At 35.6% G+C, this 13,025-nt stretch overlaps 1 non-coding gene across 1 annotated transcript; it reads right to left on the bottom strand.

Moving 5' to 3' along the window:
* Positions 1 to 12,692: 12,692 nt before the first annotated feature.
* Positions 12,693 to 12,798, bottom strand: LOC132045951 (small nucleolar RNA R71). The gene has a single exon (XR_009412570.1). It is a non-coding gene; the product is annotated as a small nucleolar RNA R71 (small nucleolar RNA).
* Between the last annotated feature and the right edge of the window lie 227 nt (positions 12,799 to 13,025).

Genomic DNA, 13,025 nt, shown 5'->3' with positions numbered 1-13,025 from the left:
AGGGGCCACCCTAGCTAAGCCGGAAGCGGCTGCCCGAAGGGGCCATCATTATTATGCTGGAAGCGGCCGTCCGAACGGACTATTGTGATACTAGCCGGAAGCGGCTGTCCGAAGGGACCATTCTGATAACATGTCGAAAGCGGCATGTGTGTTGGATTGCATTATTTACTTAAAGATTGTTTTGAGACTTCGTGTGCACATTTATGTTTCTTCTAGCACAGGCTGCAGGTATTGAGTTAGATTGCGATTTCTTCTCTCCTAAATCAAATTATGATTATGATTTGTTACCACCTTACATACTCAGCACATTGTCCATACTGACGTCCTTTTGCCTGGGGACACTGCGTTCATGCCCGCAATCCCAGATTGTTTGGCAGGTTAAGTGTATAGCTAGAATGCTTGGATGTCAGCTAGGATTGGCAAGTTCCACCTCATTCTGGAGCTATGCTGAGTCATGTATAGATATGCATGATTATGGGTATGTCAGGGCCTGTCGACTCATAATGTTCGATTCACTTCTTAGAGATTTACTGACGGTGTCATGGTATATTTGTCGAGATGTCGACAAAGTGATGTCGATTGAGTCATTTGTGGATTTTAAAAGAGTATGTATTTTAGATGATTTCAATTGGTTTAAAGTATTTATTTGATTGAAAGTTTTCATAATCGTTATAAAGATAATGATTTCTATTTAGAAAAGTTTCATGTTTTTAAAAGTTTTTGAAATGACAGGCTTTGATAGAGCGAATGTCTAAGGGTTCGCTTGACTCTGATGAGAGTCGGGTGCCCGTCATGCCCTACCATTGTTAGGGTGTGACAAGGGTCCCAAGAGGGACAAAATGATAAAGGTACAGTGGGTCGAAAGGGTCGCACGAAGAACAAACAACAAAGACATATTCGACCAAAAGGGTCAACAAAAGAAGAAAATGGCAAAGAAGTATTCGACCAAAAGGGTCAACAAAAACAAATGAACGAGAAAAGACATATCTGACCACAAGGGTCATACAAAGAATGAATGGTAAGACATATCAGGCCAAAAGGGGTCACAATGGACAAACAATAAAGACATATTCGACCGAAAGGGTCATGACAAAACAAAGGGGCATACCCGACCACGAGGGTTGCAGCCCACACTATGGATGAAAGAAAGATCATCCAGCCTCAAGGGCCATATCTGTATCTTTTAATTCTTTTCAATTCTGCCATTCTTTAAATTCCTTTCAATTATTTACTTTCCTGTCGCTGAGAGGGCCATTGCATATTTATTTTCTGCTGCCGAGAGGGCCATTGCATGTTTGTTTTCTACTGTCGAGAGGGCCATTGCACGTTTATTTTCTACTGTTAAGAGGGCCATTCATTCATTCATTCATTCATACTGCCGAGAGGGCCATTCATTCATTCATTCATACTGCCGAGAGGGCCATTCGTTCATTTCATTACATGCTGCCATCACATGTTTGCTTTTTCTGCAGAAAGGATCATTCATGCAAATATCATGAAAACATCTGCGATATGTTTAAATTTCGAAAGCAGATGCACAATCTCCGAGAGAGAGCCAACCTACTAAATCGGATCCGGATAAATTACAGAGCAAATGTAGAACTTTTCTCACGCGACTGACCAGAAAAGGGTGCCCATGAGAGTCAAGCTCTCCGGCAAGGATTTGGGGGACCCCACTCCTAGAATCAGCCAAGTTTGTTTATTTTTGATCTCTTTTACTAAAAACCGATCGGGTATACACCGGGAAGTCCGAAAGTATTCTCGCATAAGGGACACACTCTTCTCCAGCGAGTTGAACTACATGTGGCCTGATTTCCTAAGACCAGGGATATGTAGGTAAAACTCAAGACCGAAGAGTCAGTCAACCCTCCCACAAGTCTCTGAGAAAACCTCACAACACCGGTGATCCCGGGACCTTTCAGCTATGCACATGCAAATTTTTAGTAGAGTCGAACTACAAGTGGCCTGAATTCTCATATAACTCGAGATATGTAGGAAACTCGGAAGCCAGGGTCCGGCCACACATGTGTGAATTGCTTGAAATTTGAAGGCAAGATGAGTCGGGTCCGTCAAAAATTAGGGTTAGTCAAATTTCATTCAGGGGCCATCCCGAACACCGAAGGGGCAGTTGTTGACACCTAATTTTTGACCTCCCAAAATCTATTTTAAGTGCTCGGAGCCCTTCGACAATAAATAAAATCAGTTGTGCACCCCAAAGGGGTCTAGGTAATTTTATGAAATTATTTGGGATAATATTTCACCCTTTTGAGTTGACAAAGAAACATCTGGGGCATTTTAAATTTTTGTGGAAATTGATTTTGAAGAATATTTTTGTTGTAATTAATCAAAGGGGAAAGAAAATCCTTTTTTGGATAATTATTTATTCAGTTAATTAAATCAAGAAAAATCAGATTAATGAGTAGTTTTATTCCAGTTTTATTGTCCAGGGCACTTTGAGTAATTAAAAGGAATGACCATTTTACTCTTTAAATAATCAATTGATTTTCTTTTAATCTAGTTAATAAACTCAAAAAAAAAAAAATCGGTACCTGCAAAATGATTTTTACTTTTATTTATGAGCCGCGTTCTTAAATTATTTAAGTCCTAATGGACTAATAATTAGTTTTCATTATTTATTTATGTATTGGTCTATTTTTTTCCCCGACCCTCTATAAATATGTATGTATATACACCATGTATATATCAATTTACATGGTGCATATACACACACATATCAATTTACATGGTGCATATACACACATGTGTATTTATATAAATATGAACTCGGGCCACCTTTTAAGGAAAATGGACAGGACCAGGCCCAGTCCAACAAAAGGACCAAACTGGGTCCATTAAACGGCTTAAAGGAGGGAGGAGTCTTACACTCCTTCCCGTCATTTTCTATTTAGCCCTAGGGGCCTGTGTGTAAAGAGGAGAAGAAGGAGGCGGCGAGGGGTAACCCTAGCGCTGCCTCACTGTACGCTACCACCAACCCGCCCCTCCTTGGTCACGTCCCATCGGTCTGGAAGCGTGTAATGCGGAGGAGAGGACGAAGCATTAAAAGCTTCATCCTTATCTCACCAGAAAATAGCCAAACAAGCCCTTAAAGGTATACCCACGCCCCATGTTATATGTATTGTTAGGATTGAAGTATTTTGGACCTTTGATTTCATTTTTACTTCAGATCTGAGCCGTTAATTTGAGTTTGTGAGTGAGGCTTGCATAGAACTTGCAAGTCCCACATCGTTGATTGTAGTTTCAAGAGCATTTTTGGGGTTTCTAATAGAAACCCCCATTCACGAAAGAAGAGGTCAGAAAATATTAAGAAATTAGGGATTTGAACTATTAGTCCTTAAAAGTTAGATTTTCTCAAAAGTTTTAAGGTTTCTTCAATTTTGCTCGAAAACCTAGCTTCTAAAATTTGTGTTCTTTGTTATTTTTGGCATTTCTGGGCTTGATTTTGGAGGAGGTAACATCCAAGTACGATTTTGGTCTAGGCCGTGTCAACAAAAGGTAATACTTATTTTTGTTGTTCCTTTTTTTTAAGTTCAGTCTTTTTTATACTTGCTCTAGTTATGTCCAAGAGTTTTGTGGTTTTTTGTTAGTTAATTGTGATTATATTGTGGTTATTTATGTTTAGATGTTAGTGTTTAATTATTTAGTACTATTGTTGATTGATTTCTATTTGGTGTTCTTGCAGTTTAGTCTTGTTTGACATAGGTATTAGTAGAACTTGTTTAAATCTAGATTATTATGTTCCTTGGATTTGTTCTTATTTTCCTTTATAGATAAATGGATTTTGATGAAGAAATGAACCAGTTTAAGTAAATTTTCCTTTTTGAATTAGTTCACATAGGACTTGTATTAAGTTTAGATAAGACAGTAACTTAATGGAGGTCTTTTATTGATATTTATTTGGTCTTGTTTGTTCTTACTTAACTTGGGTTCAGATTTGAGATAGGTTTATGTTTTAACTTGAGGTATTCGCTAAGTTTTTACTTTTTGTCTTTAAATTTAATGGTTAATGACTGGAGTAGTTGTTGTTCTGATTTATTTTGTCTAGTAATTAATCCCAGGAACTAATTCTTTTATTGATTAGCCTGGTCTGAATTCATGTGTGTCAAGCTTAGTCAACTTGATTAGTCACTTGTGATGATACTAAGCTTCTTATTTAGTTTGGTATAACTTGATCTATGTGAGGTTGATTTTAGCTAGTTGAGATTGGTTCTTCATCAGATACAGGGGTTTTCCCTTTTCTTTCTTTCAAACTGTATTTAACACTTATTTGTTTCCTTTTCCTTTGAGTTTGTTTGTTCATGATGAGGTTCTGGTCCCTCCCTCTTGAACCTGTTTATTCATATTGAGTGGATTTTGGGAATTTACTTAATGTAGGCCTGCATATTGAACTGGTTAGGTGTATTTCTAATTAACAAATACTTCCTTGTTTTCTTTATTGTCTGATAACTACTATTTCCAAAAATAATTGACTTGGAGTTCACTTAAGTGTATATGATTCGTTCTTGACCTGTTTTGGTTCTTCTAAGTGGCCTGGAATGTTTACTTATAAGAAAAGACTGTTTTCCGTATAAATTTGCTCCACCTAGATATAGGATAAGATAAAACTGAGAAAAAGGGTTTGAAAATGTAGACTGAACTTTATTTGGTATTTGTTTTTACTTATTTGATTGAACTACTCTTTTTGGCCAAGGGGTGAAGTGTCAAAACTGTTTTTGAATCATTTTTTTTTACTAAGTGTTGAGGAGTTTTTCAAAGTTAGTATAAGTTTGGTACTTAGTCTTTTCATTTGTCCAGACCAGTAATGTATAGTGGTAGTTGACCTTAAAAGAGGAAGATCTTTGCTCATATGTGTTGTGATTACTTAAGGTAGGTATTTTTTCTTAAACGATCAAGTTATGTGTGTGGTCTGGGCTACTGCTTTAATGTTGTCTTGATTGTATCCCCCCCCCCCCCCACCCCCAAAAAAAAATTTGTCGGAATTTGATGAAGTCTCTCATTTAGTACAGTCACTTAGTATATTATAAATCTGTAAGTAACTTAGAATTAAGTGAGGTCATATTTGACTTTGCATGGTTTTCCTTTGTGTGATCATCTAGCTAATGAAATACTAGAAATTAAGAGAATTGGCAGTTTGTGTCATGAGACTTTACTGTTGTGAACAACTAGCCAATTAAGCTGAGGTCTCTCGTTGATTTATCTTGCTTAGAATTTGATGAAATCCCATGGATGTGTTTGTGTGTGTATTTTAGACTTGGAAGCCATTTGGCCTTAGAAAATGATGCATTATTCCTTACATTTCCTGGAAATGCAACTATGTGCTTTGACCTGTGCCTTCTCCTACCTTGCTTGTTCTCATTCTGAAACTTCTCTTGTGTCACATGGATTTACATTTTCAAACTGGGAAGTTTCTTTCATGTTTGACTCCTTTGTCCTTCAACAATCCTTTTCAAATTGTCTTGTGGCCTCCATGTTCACTTGGTGTTTCAATTTGTATACTTATTTTTATTTTTTTCAAAACATAGAAACTAGACTGTCTAGGATTAAAAATCCCGAGACCTTTTTGTTCTCTTTCTTGAAGAGGTGCTAAAAACTTATTTGGATTCATTACTCATCCTTTTACCTGGCATACCTTTGCCTCACCTCTAGGCCACATACGCGTGACAAAGGATCTCTGCATATCCCTTTCTAAAGGCACATGCATTACAAACTAGTCATGACTGAATTCTACCTGCCTGTATTACATTCACTTGTCTGGGTTTTTCTTTACTACCCCACCTGAAGAATGTTGATTTGAAAATTCTAAAATAAGAACTTGACTCTGTGTGTGCCCTGTGTCTGAGGTGATCCTAGCTTAAACTTTACTTGTCCCAGTCTGGTGTTGGATGGAATACATTCCTCTATATGGATCATGTCAACTTGAAACTCAAGGAGAGGTCCTCATAGCTTTAGGCCCCTATCAGTGCTTTCTTTTCATTTTTGTCAATTGGAATGAACACCCTTCTCGTCCTATTATTTTGACGTGTAAGGTTTGGATTATTTTCCAACAGTCCTTTTGGATCGTTTCTGGTACGATTTTTGTCTTTGTGTGTGACTAGGTGCGTTCGTGATTTCTGTTATGTACTGATTGGAATCACTTTGTCCTTTGATGTACTATTTCGTGTGATTTTAGAGATTATTTGTGCCATTAGTACGATTAGGATAGAATCCCTTTTTGTTTTTACTCAATTTGAATTCTGATTTGTGGATTGGGGGGGGGGGGGGGGAATTCATTTGGAAGGACCTAGAATCTTCCATTTATGTCCCTAGGGTAGATTCTTCCATGCTATAAATATATATGGTACGCGACATTGTTGAGGGGATCCTTTTTTTTTTTTTTTTTTTTTTTTTTGAAAAAAAAGAGGGCTGCTACTAGTACTCGACTGTGAGGGTCTGAATCTCTTGATAATTTACCCAAAATATATTAGATATATATTTAAATAGGTGCTTGAAGCTTCATTTCACTAATTTGGATATATTTCTACCTAGTTTAGTTGATAGTAAAGTGTTGATGTTGTTTAAGACTGATATAATGTGATTGAGTCTGCTTTTGAATCATGTTTGAGGTTTGTTTTGTCGTTTCCCCTTCTAGGATTTAGAACTACAAATGGGATCTAGAGGATGGTGTTTGGAGCTCAATATCATTTATATCAAGTTATTTAAGGCTTCAGCTTTGTTATATGGTACTGTTTTGTTAGAAGTTTAAGTGATTAGTCTTGTTCTTGTGATTTCTGTTCATAATGTTGTAAGGATGGTCTAGTTTGATAATAATGGAACATTTTAGTTTACTAGCTTACTCGTATGATGTGGTTTTGGTTCTAGACATAGTTTCAGACTGACTTTGGTATAAAAGTTGAAACTTTTCTCTAGAAATCTGTTAAGTCTGAGTTTTAAAGCGTAAAATTTGATCTTGTTCCATCATTTGGTGGTTTTCAATTACCTTAAATAGTTTAACATCTTTTTTAAGGGTAACTTAAGGTTTTGAAGCCTCATTTTTAGTTGAATCTTTTGAAGTCTTAAATCTTACTTTTTAACCTATGTGTATTGCTAATGATTACCTAGAATCTGCTTTTAAAAGGAAAGAAGGGAGGGTGTTTTTGCTTAAACTATGGTGTGTGGATCTCATTTTTAATATAACAGGTTTTTTTTTTCTTTTTTCGTAGCTAGTTACCTAGACTATCATGGAATGTTGTTATGGTTTTAATTTGGACTTTGAAATGCTAGATAGGCAAGACTTTACACATCCTTGTTGATTGAATAAGTAGGAGTAAAAAAATGGGTTAAACTAAACCTAGGAAGCAAAAGCAAAACTTAGTATTAGCATAGTCTCTTGTTCTTTCCTTCTATGTGCTTAGCTTCTTGGAAAATTGATCTCTCATTAAATTTTCTTTCAAAATAGTGCTAGAAGTTGATTAAGATTTAGACTTTGTTGGGGTTACTATATTTTGCTTTTAAGAAATTGAATAGATGGCTTACATGTGATATCTATTTTGCTTGCACTTTTCCTTCTTCTTGGCTAATATTGTCACCTAAAAGACTAAGAATAAATGTCTGAACTAGGATTAAAGCTATTTTAAGAAAACGAGATGAGATACAACTTTATGACATACTCTTTTTCTTTGTTCATTTGTAAAAACTTGGGATGGCCTGATGTCTACTTTTGTTCCTTATGTGCTTGTCTGAGATTGAACCATGACTAATATACTGTCAAAATATTTAAGATAGTATCATGCTCCTTTGCCTTTGTTGCGGCCTGTTGGACTATATTTTGATTTCTATCTGTGTTTTGGTTTATATGTGTGGTTTTTTGGAATAAGATCAGTTAGATACTAAGGGGAATTAGCCAATCATGAGTTCATTTTACTAAGTTTCCTTACATGTATTGGTATGTATTGATAGTTGCTTGAGTTTGTTTTGATTACTGTTTTTTCATAAATGTTAAGTTGATTATGATGTGATGGTGTTGATAATATGGGGGTTTAGGGGGACTCTACTGTTGCTTAGATAATGTTGTCACTTAAAAGGATTTAAAGTATACAGGGAAGGGTGTGTCTCATGTCACATTATCTGGTTCCATGGATTACAACTTGCTTATGAATTGTTGAGTAAACTATCCATGTTACAATATTGTTATTTTGGCAATTTCTAGTGTTGACTAAAAGAAGTGATGTTTAAATAGTCAAAAGTTGTGAAGAAGGGCCTGTTTTAGTTTGTGATTACTATTATATTGAAATTTGAAGTATGAATGTGACATATGACTCTTGAGAGGTTCTGTGTTGTGTTGAAGGTCTTTGGAGTGTTGTTTTTTCCTAGATTTTGCTACCGTTTCATTGGTCTTTCTAGTTTTTGTTCAAAGTTCTTTGCATGGGAGGTACAATCACCTTGGTTTAAAAACTGTTTTCGAACTAAATTAGACTGATTCTTTTGCTTGCAGTTGATGGTTGAAGTTAGGCTTAAAAAAGGGTATAAGATTTCTTTCCTTTTTTTAGAAGATTTAAGAGTCTTTAGGAAACAATTGGATAAAATGGTTTCCAAAATGCAGGTAGTGTATGTCTAGGTCTGTTTGTGTATTTCTGTAAATCTCTTGTTGGCTTTTGAAACCAGGGTTGGGATCTTGATGTATGTTTGATCTTGAAGTACCCTTTAAAGGCTATTGTAAACTTGAAAGTGATCTTAAAACTTGGAATTATGTCTTGTTGAGATTCTGTGTTGCCTGGCCTGTTTGAATTGATCTAAACATGTGCTTGTTATGCTCATGCTGAACTCATCTTCATAATCTGAGGTTGCTGTTTTCCATATTTGTCATATGAACTTGAAAAAAATGGTTTCAAACTCTTTTAAAAATTGGTATGTCGAAGATTCTTTCTTTTTCCTAAAAACTATTTACTTGGACCTTGAATGTTGATGTGGGAACTTTGCTAGTTCTAAGAATCTTTAGAAAGTATTTTGACTTCCTTGTTCTTGACTCTGTGGCTTTAAAGGATTTAGGAGAGCAGTTTATTGTCTTGTGGCTATTACTTTTTTGGCTTGCACAGTGAATTGCCCTTTTTTGAATCCTGTCTGTTGCTGGAACTCTAAAAATGGCTCCTTGAATTTGTCTAGTTGAATTATGAGACTGATAAGTGGAATATTTGTTTAAAATAAGGGCCTTAAAGACCTGTGACTTGTCCTGTTAGTTCTTTTTTTTAGGGAGTCTAGAAGTCTGAACATCGTATGAATGTTGATCCTATTACTTTTGAAAATTTTTAAGAGGAATAAGGAATAGGAAGTGTGGGAAGGTTGTCTTTCTTGACTGGTTTGTGATTTGCATTTGACAATAGTATTGCTCATAGTTTGCTTGGTCTTCTTTGCCTAAAATTATTATCTAAGTGGACTAAGTACAGGAAGTCTGAAATTAAATCTAATGATAGCTCAGGATTTTCTTTCCCTTCCTTTCTATGTGTCATATTTTTGAAACTTGTTTTCCTGGTCCCCTGCTAGCTGTTTGAACTATTCTATGTTTTTACAAACTAAGACTAAACTAAAAGAGGTTAACATGTGCTTTCTTTGTTTATCATATGGGCACTTTGCCATTTATATGCTTTGTCCTTAGTTGTGTGCTTACTATAGACTGTCTATTGCTATTTTCTTGTATGATTCCCACCCTTGCTTCCTTTATTTGAACCAAGACATGTCTGAGGGGATGTTTGAACTTAGGACAGTGTCATGAACCTATCCTAGTCATGGTTTAGACCCTTTTGGAATCTGTAATTGTTTCCATATGATTTTTTTCTATCATTTGTGACTTGCTATGGCCATAGTTAACTCATGCTTACACCTAGGATAGATTTCATGCTCCCTCTTACCTTCTTGTGGACTTGTAGATCCTGCCATGATTACTCTTTATGTCCTAATGAGACCCTGTTTGTTCCTATAGTTGTATTGAACCTGTTTACCAAAGTTCTAAGAACAAGACTAAGTATAAACTATTAGGTCCTGTCAATGCCCTCCATGAGACTATTCATATGCTAAGATGATTAATGTGCTTATTTGAGACTTTGGTGACCTATGATTGAACCTAAACTAGAGTGTGAGAACCTGGGGAGTATTTGTAAATCTATGACCTGTGTTATTTGATACCTGGACCTGTTGAGTTAAAATTGACTTAGAAAATAGCTTTAGACCTTGAACTTGCTTCTGTGATATCTTGTTTTTATACAAAAAATGGAATTGAAATGTCTCCTACCACTAGTTTAATTTGTCAACTGTATAAGTGAACTTTCAAAACCTGATTCAGTGTAACTTGAAAAATTTGGAAATTGAAGAATATATTGAGACTAAACCAATTTTGTCTCACTTTTGCCTGAATCTATGCTCTGCTAGTCATAATCCTAGGTGGCAATTCCCCTCTATATCATTGTCCTGCACTAAAGATTGCTTTAAACTTGGATTTTGCATAACTTGTTTGGTTTTCTTCCTATGCTAGTCGACATTCATGTTTTGAGTTTGTTGTTTATTAGTTTTGAAATTATAGGTAGCTTTAGTTGTTTGTTTAGCCTTAATTAGTAGTTAAATATCTAAGTTTGGGAATCATGGTATTTGCTGGGTAGAATTAAAATCCCCCGTGTGATTTGAGTTGGTATTGGAGGATTTATATGAGTTGGGTATATAGTGTATATGGAGGGTATGTGATGTTCCCGGAAATTATGGCACATCCAAGGCTTTTTTATGAGAAGTTTTACTTGTTCATAAGCAAGTCACTGTCTATTTTATATGTTTTTAGTGTTTTTGAGGTAATGGAGCAGATTTAGAATGAAAACAGTTAAAGTGCGAGGTTGGTCAGAACTTCACGCGGACCGTATTATCAAATACGGGCCGTATTCCATGGGCATATTTAAAGATAAGCAGAACCAGAAAGGCATGCTGAGAAGATGGTGAAATACGAACAACTTTTACGGACCGTATTCTACTTTACGATCCGTATTTCAAATCGTATTTAATCATTTAGACACTTGATAGAAAGTTGAAGTTTTGCAAGTTGAAAGACGATCAATCAGAAGACGAACCGTAAATAAAAATACGGTCCGTAATCCACGAGGTTGCAGTTGCCTATATATTGAAGGAAACCCTGGACGTAGACTGGTTTACAGTCCGTATTGTGAAATACGGACCGTATTTTCTACCGACGGGGACCAAAGTTTAAATTTGTAACTTTTACGTTTTCAGAACCTATAAATAGCCATTGTAGGTTTTTAATTATTATTAGTTGTTTTATTTTGTCTCTTGACTTAGAACATCAAATACTCTCTAGTTTTTGGAGATTCAAACATCAATTCAAGTATTATCAATTCCTCTTTTCTTCCAAAGTAAGCAATTATGAATTCTTCAATTTCTAATTTCTTGTTCTTTGTCATGAGTAGCTAAATACCCTTACTAGGGTTGTGAACCCAATGATGGGTATTTTGTGATTGAGTTTTGTGATTGATATACACATAATGAATTATTAGGATTTATTTATTCTTCATTTTCATTCATAATTAATGGTTGCAAACATTGATTAAAGCCATAGACCTTGATTTATTTGGGAAAATAATTAGGGTTGCTAAGAACAAATAACAAGGACTCAAAGCTTTAAACTTTGTTTAATAGATTCACTTAGGAATAAGAAGAATTTACTTGGCACAATTAACTATTCTTCATAGTTACTTTCTTATATTTGGGAAAATCATATAATGAGATTATCGTTATTTATTGGGAAATAGTAGAGATTTATATAGAGGTTAAGTGCATTCATATAATGATCGATTAGAAGTATATCAAGATCAATACCCATGATCATACACTTTATCTAACGGGGACACAACCTTTATTTTTTTTTACCATAAATTACAATCCAAAGAAATTAGTAGCTATTAGTAATAAACAACCACTTTTGCATAAATCATCTGATTAAGACATTAGACCTAAACTAAGCATTCTACAAGTTTAGTAACCTTTTCACACCATATTCTGTAAGGATTAATTACCAACCTAGTTGGGTTACTATATTTGACATCGTCCGCTTTACGCTAATTGAAGGTGTAATTTGAGCGTATCAAATTTTGGTGCCGTTGCCAGGGAATACGGTTTTGAAATTACTAAATAGTATTTGCTTTGATTGAAGTCTTTTGCTTATTCCGTCACATCTTGTTTGCTATTTCTTGTAAACCAGGTGAACATGAATCAGAATCAGCAAAATCAACGTGTTGGTAACCAGGGGAACCGATTAAATAATCAGGCGAATGAATCAGATGAAGAAAATTTTTTCGCTGATCTTATTCCGGAGGAGGACTATGCATCTGCTATTGTTCATCCTCGATGTGGAGCTGCAAGCGTAAAAATTGACTCCTCTCTATGCCAGTTGTTGAAGCTTGAGGGATACTTTCGGAACTCTACCGAGAATGACCCTCAACGTCATTTGCAGAATTTTGTGGATGTGTGTGCTAATCACATCCAAAACAACGTTCCACAAGATGTTATTCGGCTGAGGTTATTCAAATATTCCTTAGCTGGAGATGCAAGAGCATGGTTCGAGAAGCTGCGCCGAAATTCTATTACTACATGGGCAGAGATGGTAGTAGTCTTCCTCAAGAAATAGTACCCTCATAGTAAGAAGGCTTAGATTCGTGACAAGATCTATGAATTTAAACAGCGACCGGGGGAACAATTATATGAAACTTGGGAGAGATTTAAGGAGTATTTGCAGAAAATTCCAAATCATGGTTTTCCGGAGAACATATTAATAGAGAAGTTCTATCGAGGGCTGGATCCAGTGACGCAATCAATTGCAAACAATGCAGCTGATGGTAGTTTTATGAATAAATCTTATCGAAGAGTGACCAACATACTTGACAGGTTGACTATGCACAATCAGGCTTGGCACTCAAACAATGCTGAGGTGGTGCCTTATGGTAGCGTTATGATCCAGAACATGGTAAAGGAGAATTAAGATA

The sequence above is a fragment of the Lycium ferocissimum genome, unplaced genomic scaffold, assembly GCF_029784015.1.
Source record: "Lycium ferocissimum isolate CSIRO_LF1 unplaced genomic scaffold, AGI_CSIRO_Lferr_CH_V1 ctg8743, whole genome shotgun sequence".
NCBI lineage: Eukaryota > Viridiplantae > Streptophyta > Magnoliopsida > Solanales > Solanaceae > Lycium > Lycium ferocissimum.
Note: the sequence above shows the minus strand (reverse complement) of the source record. Positions and strands in the feature narration are given on the sequence as shown.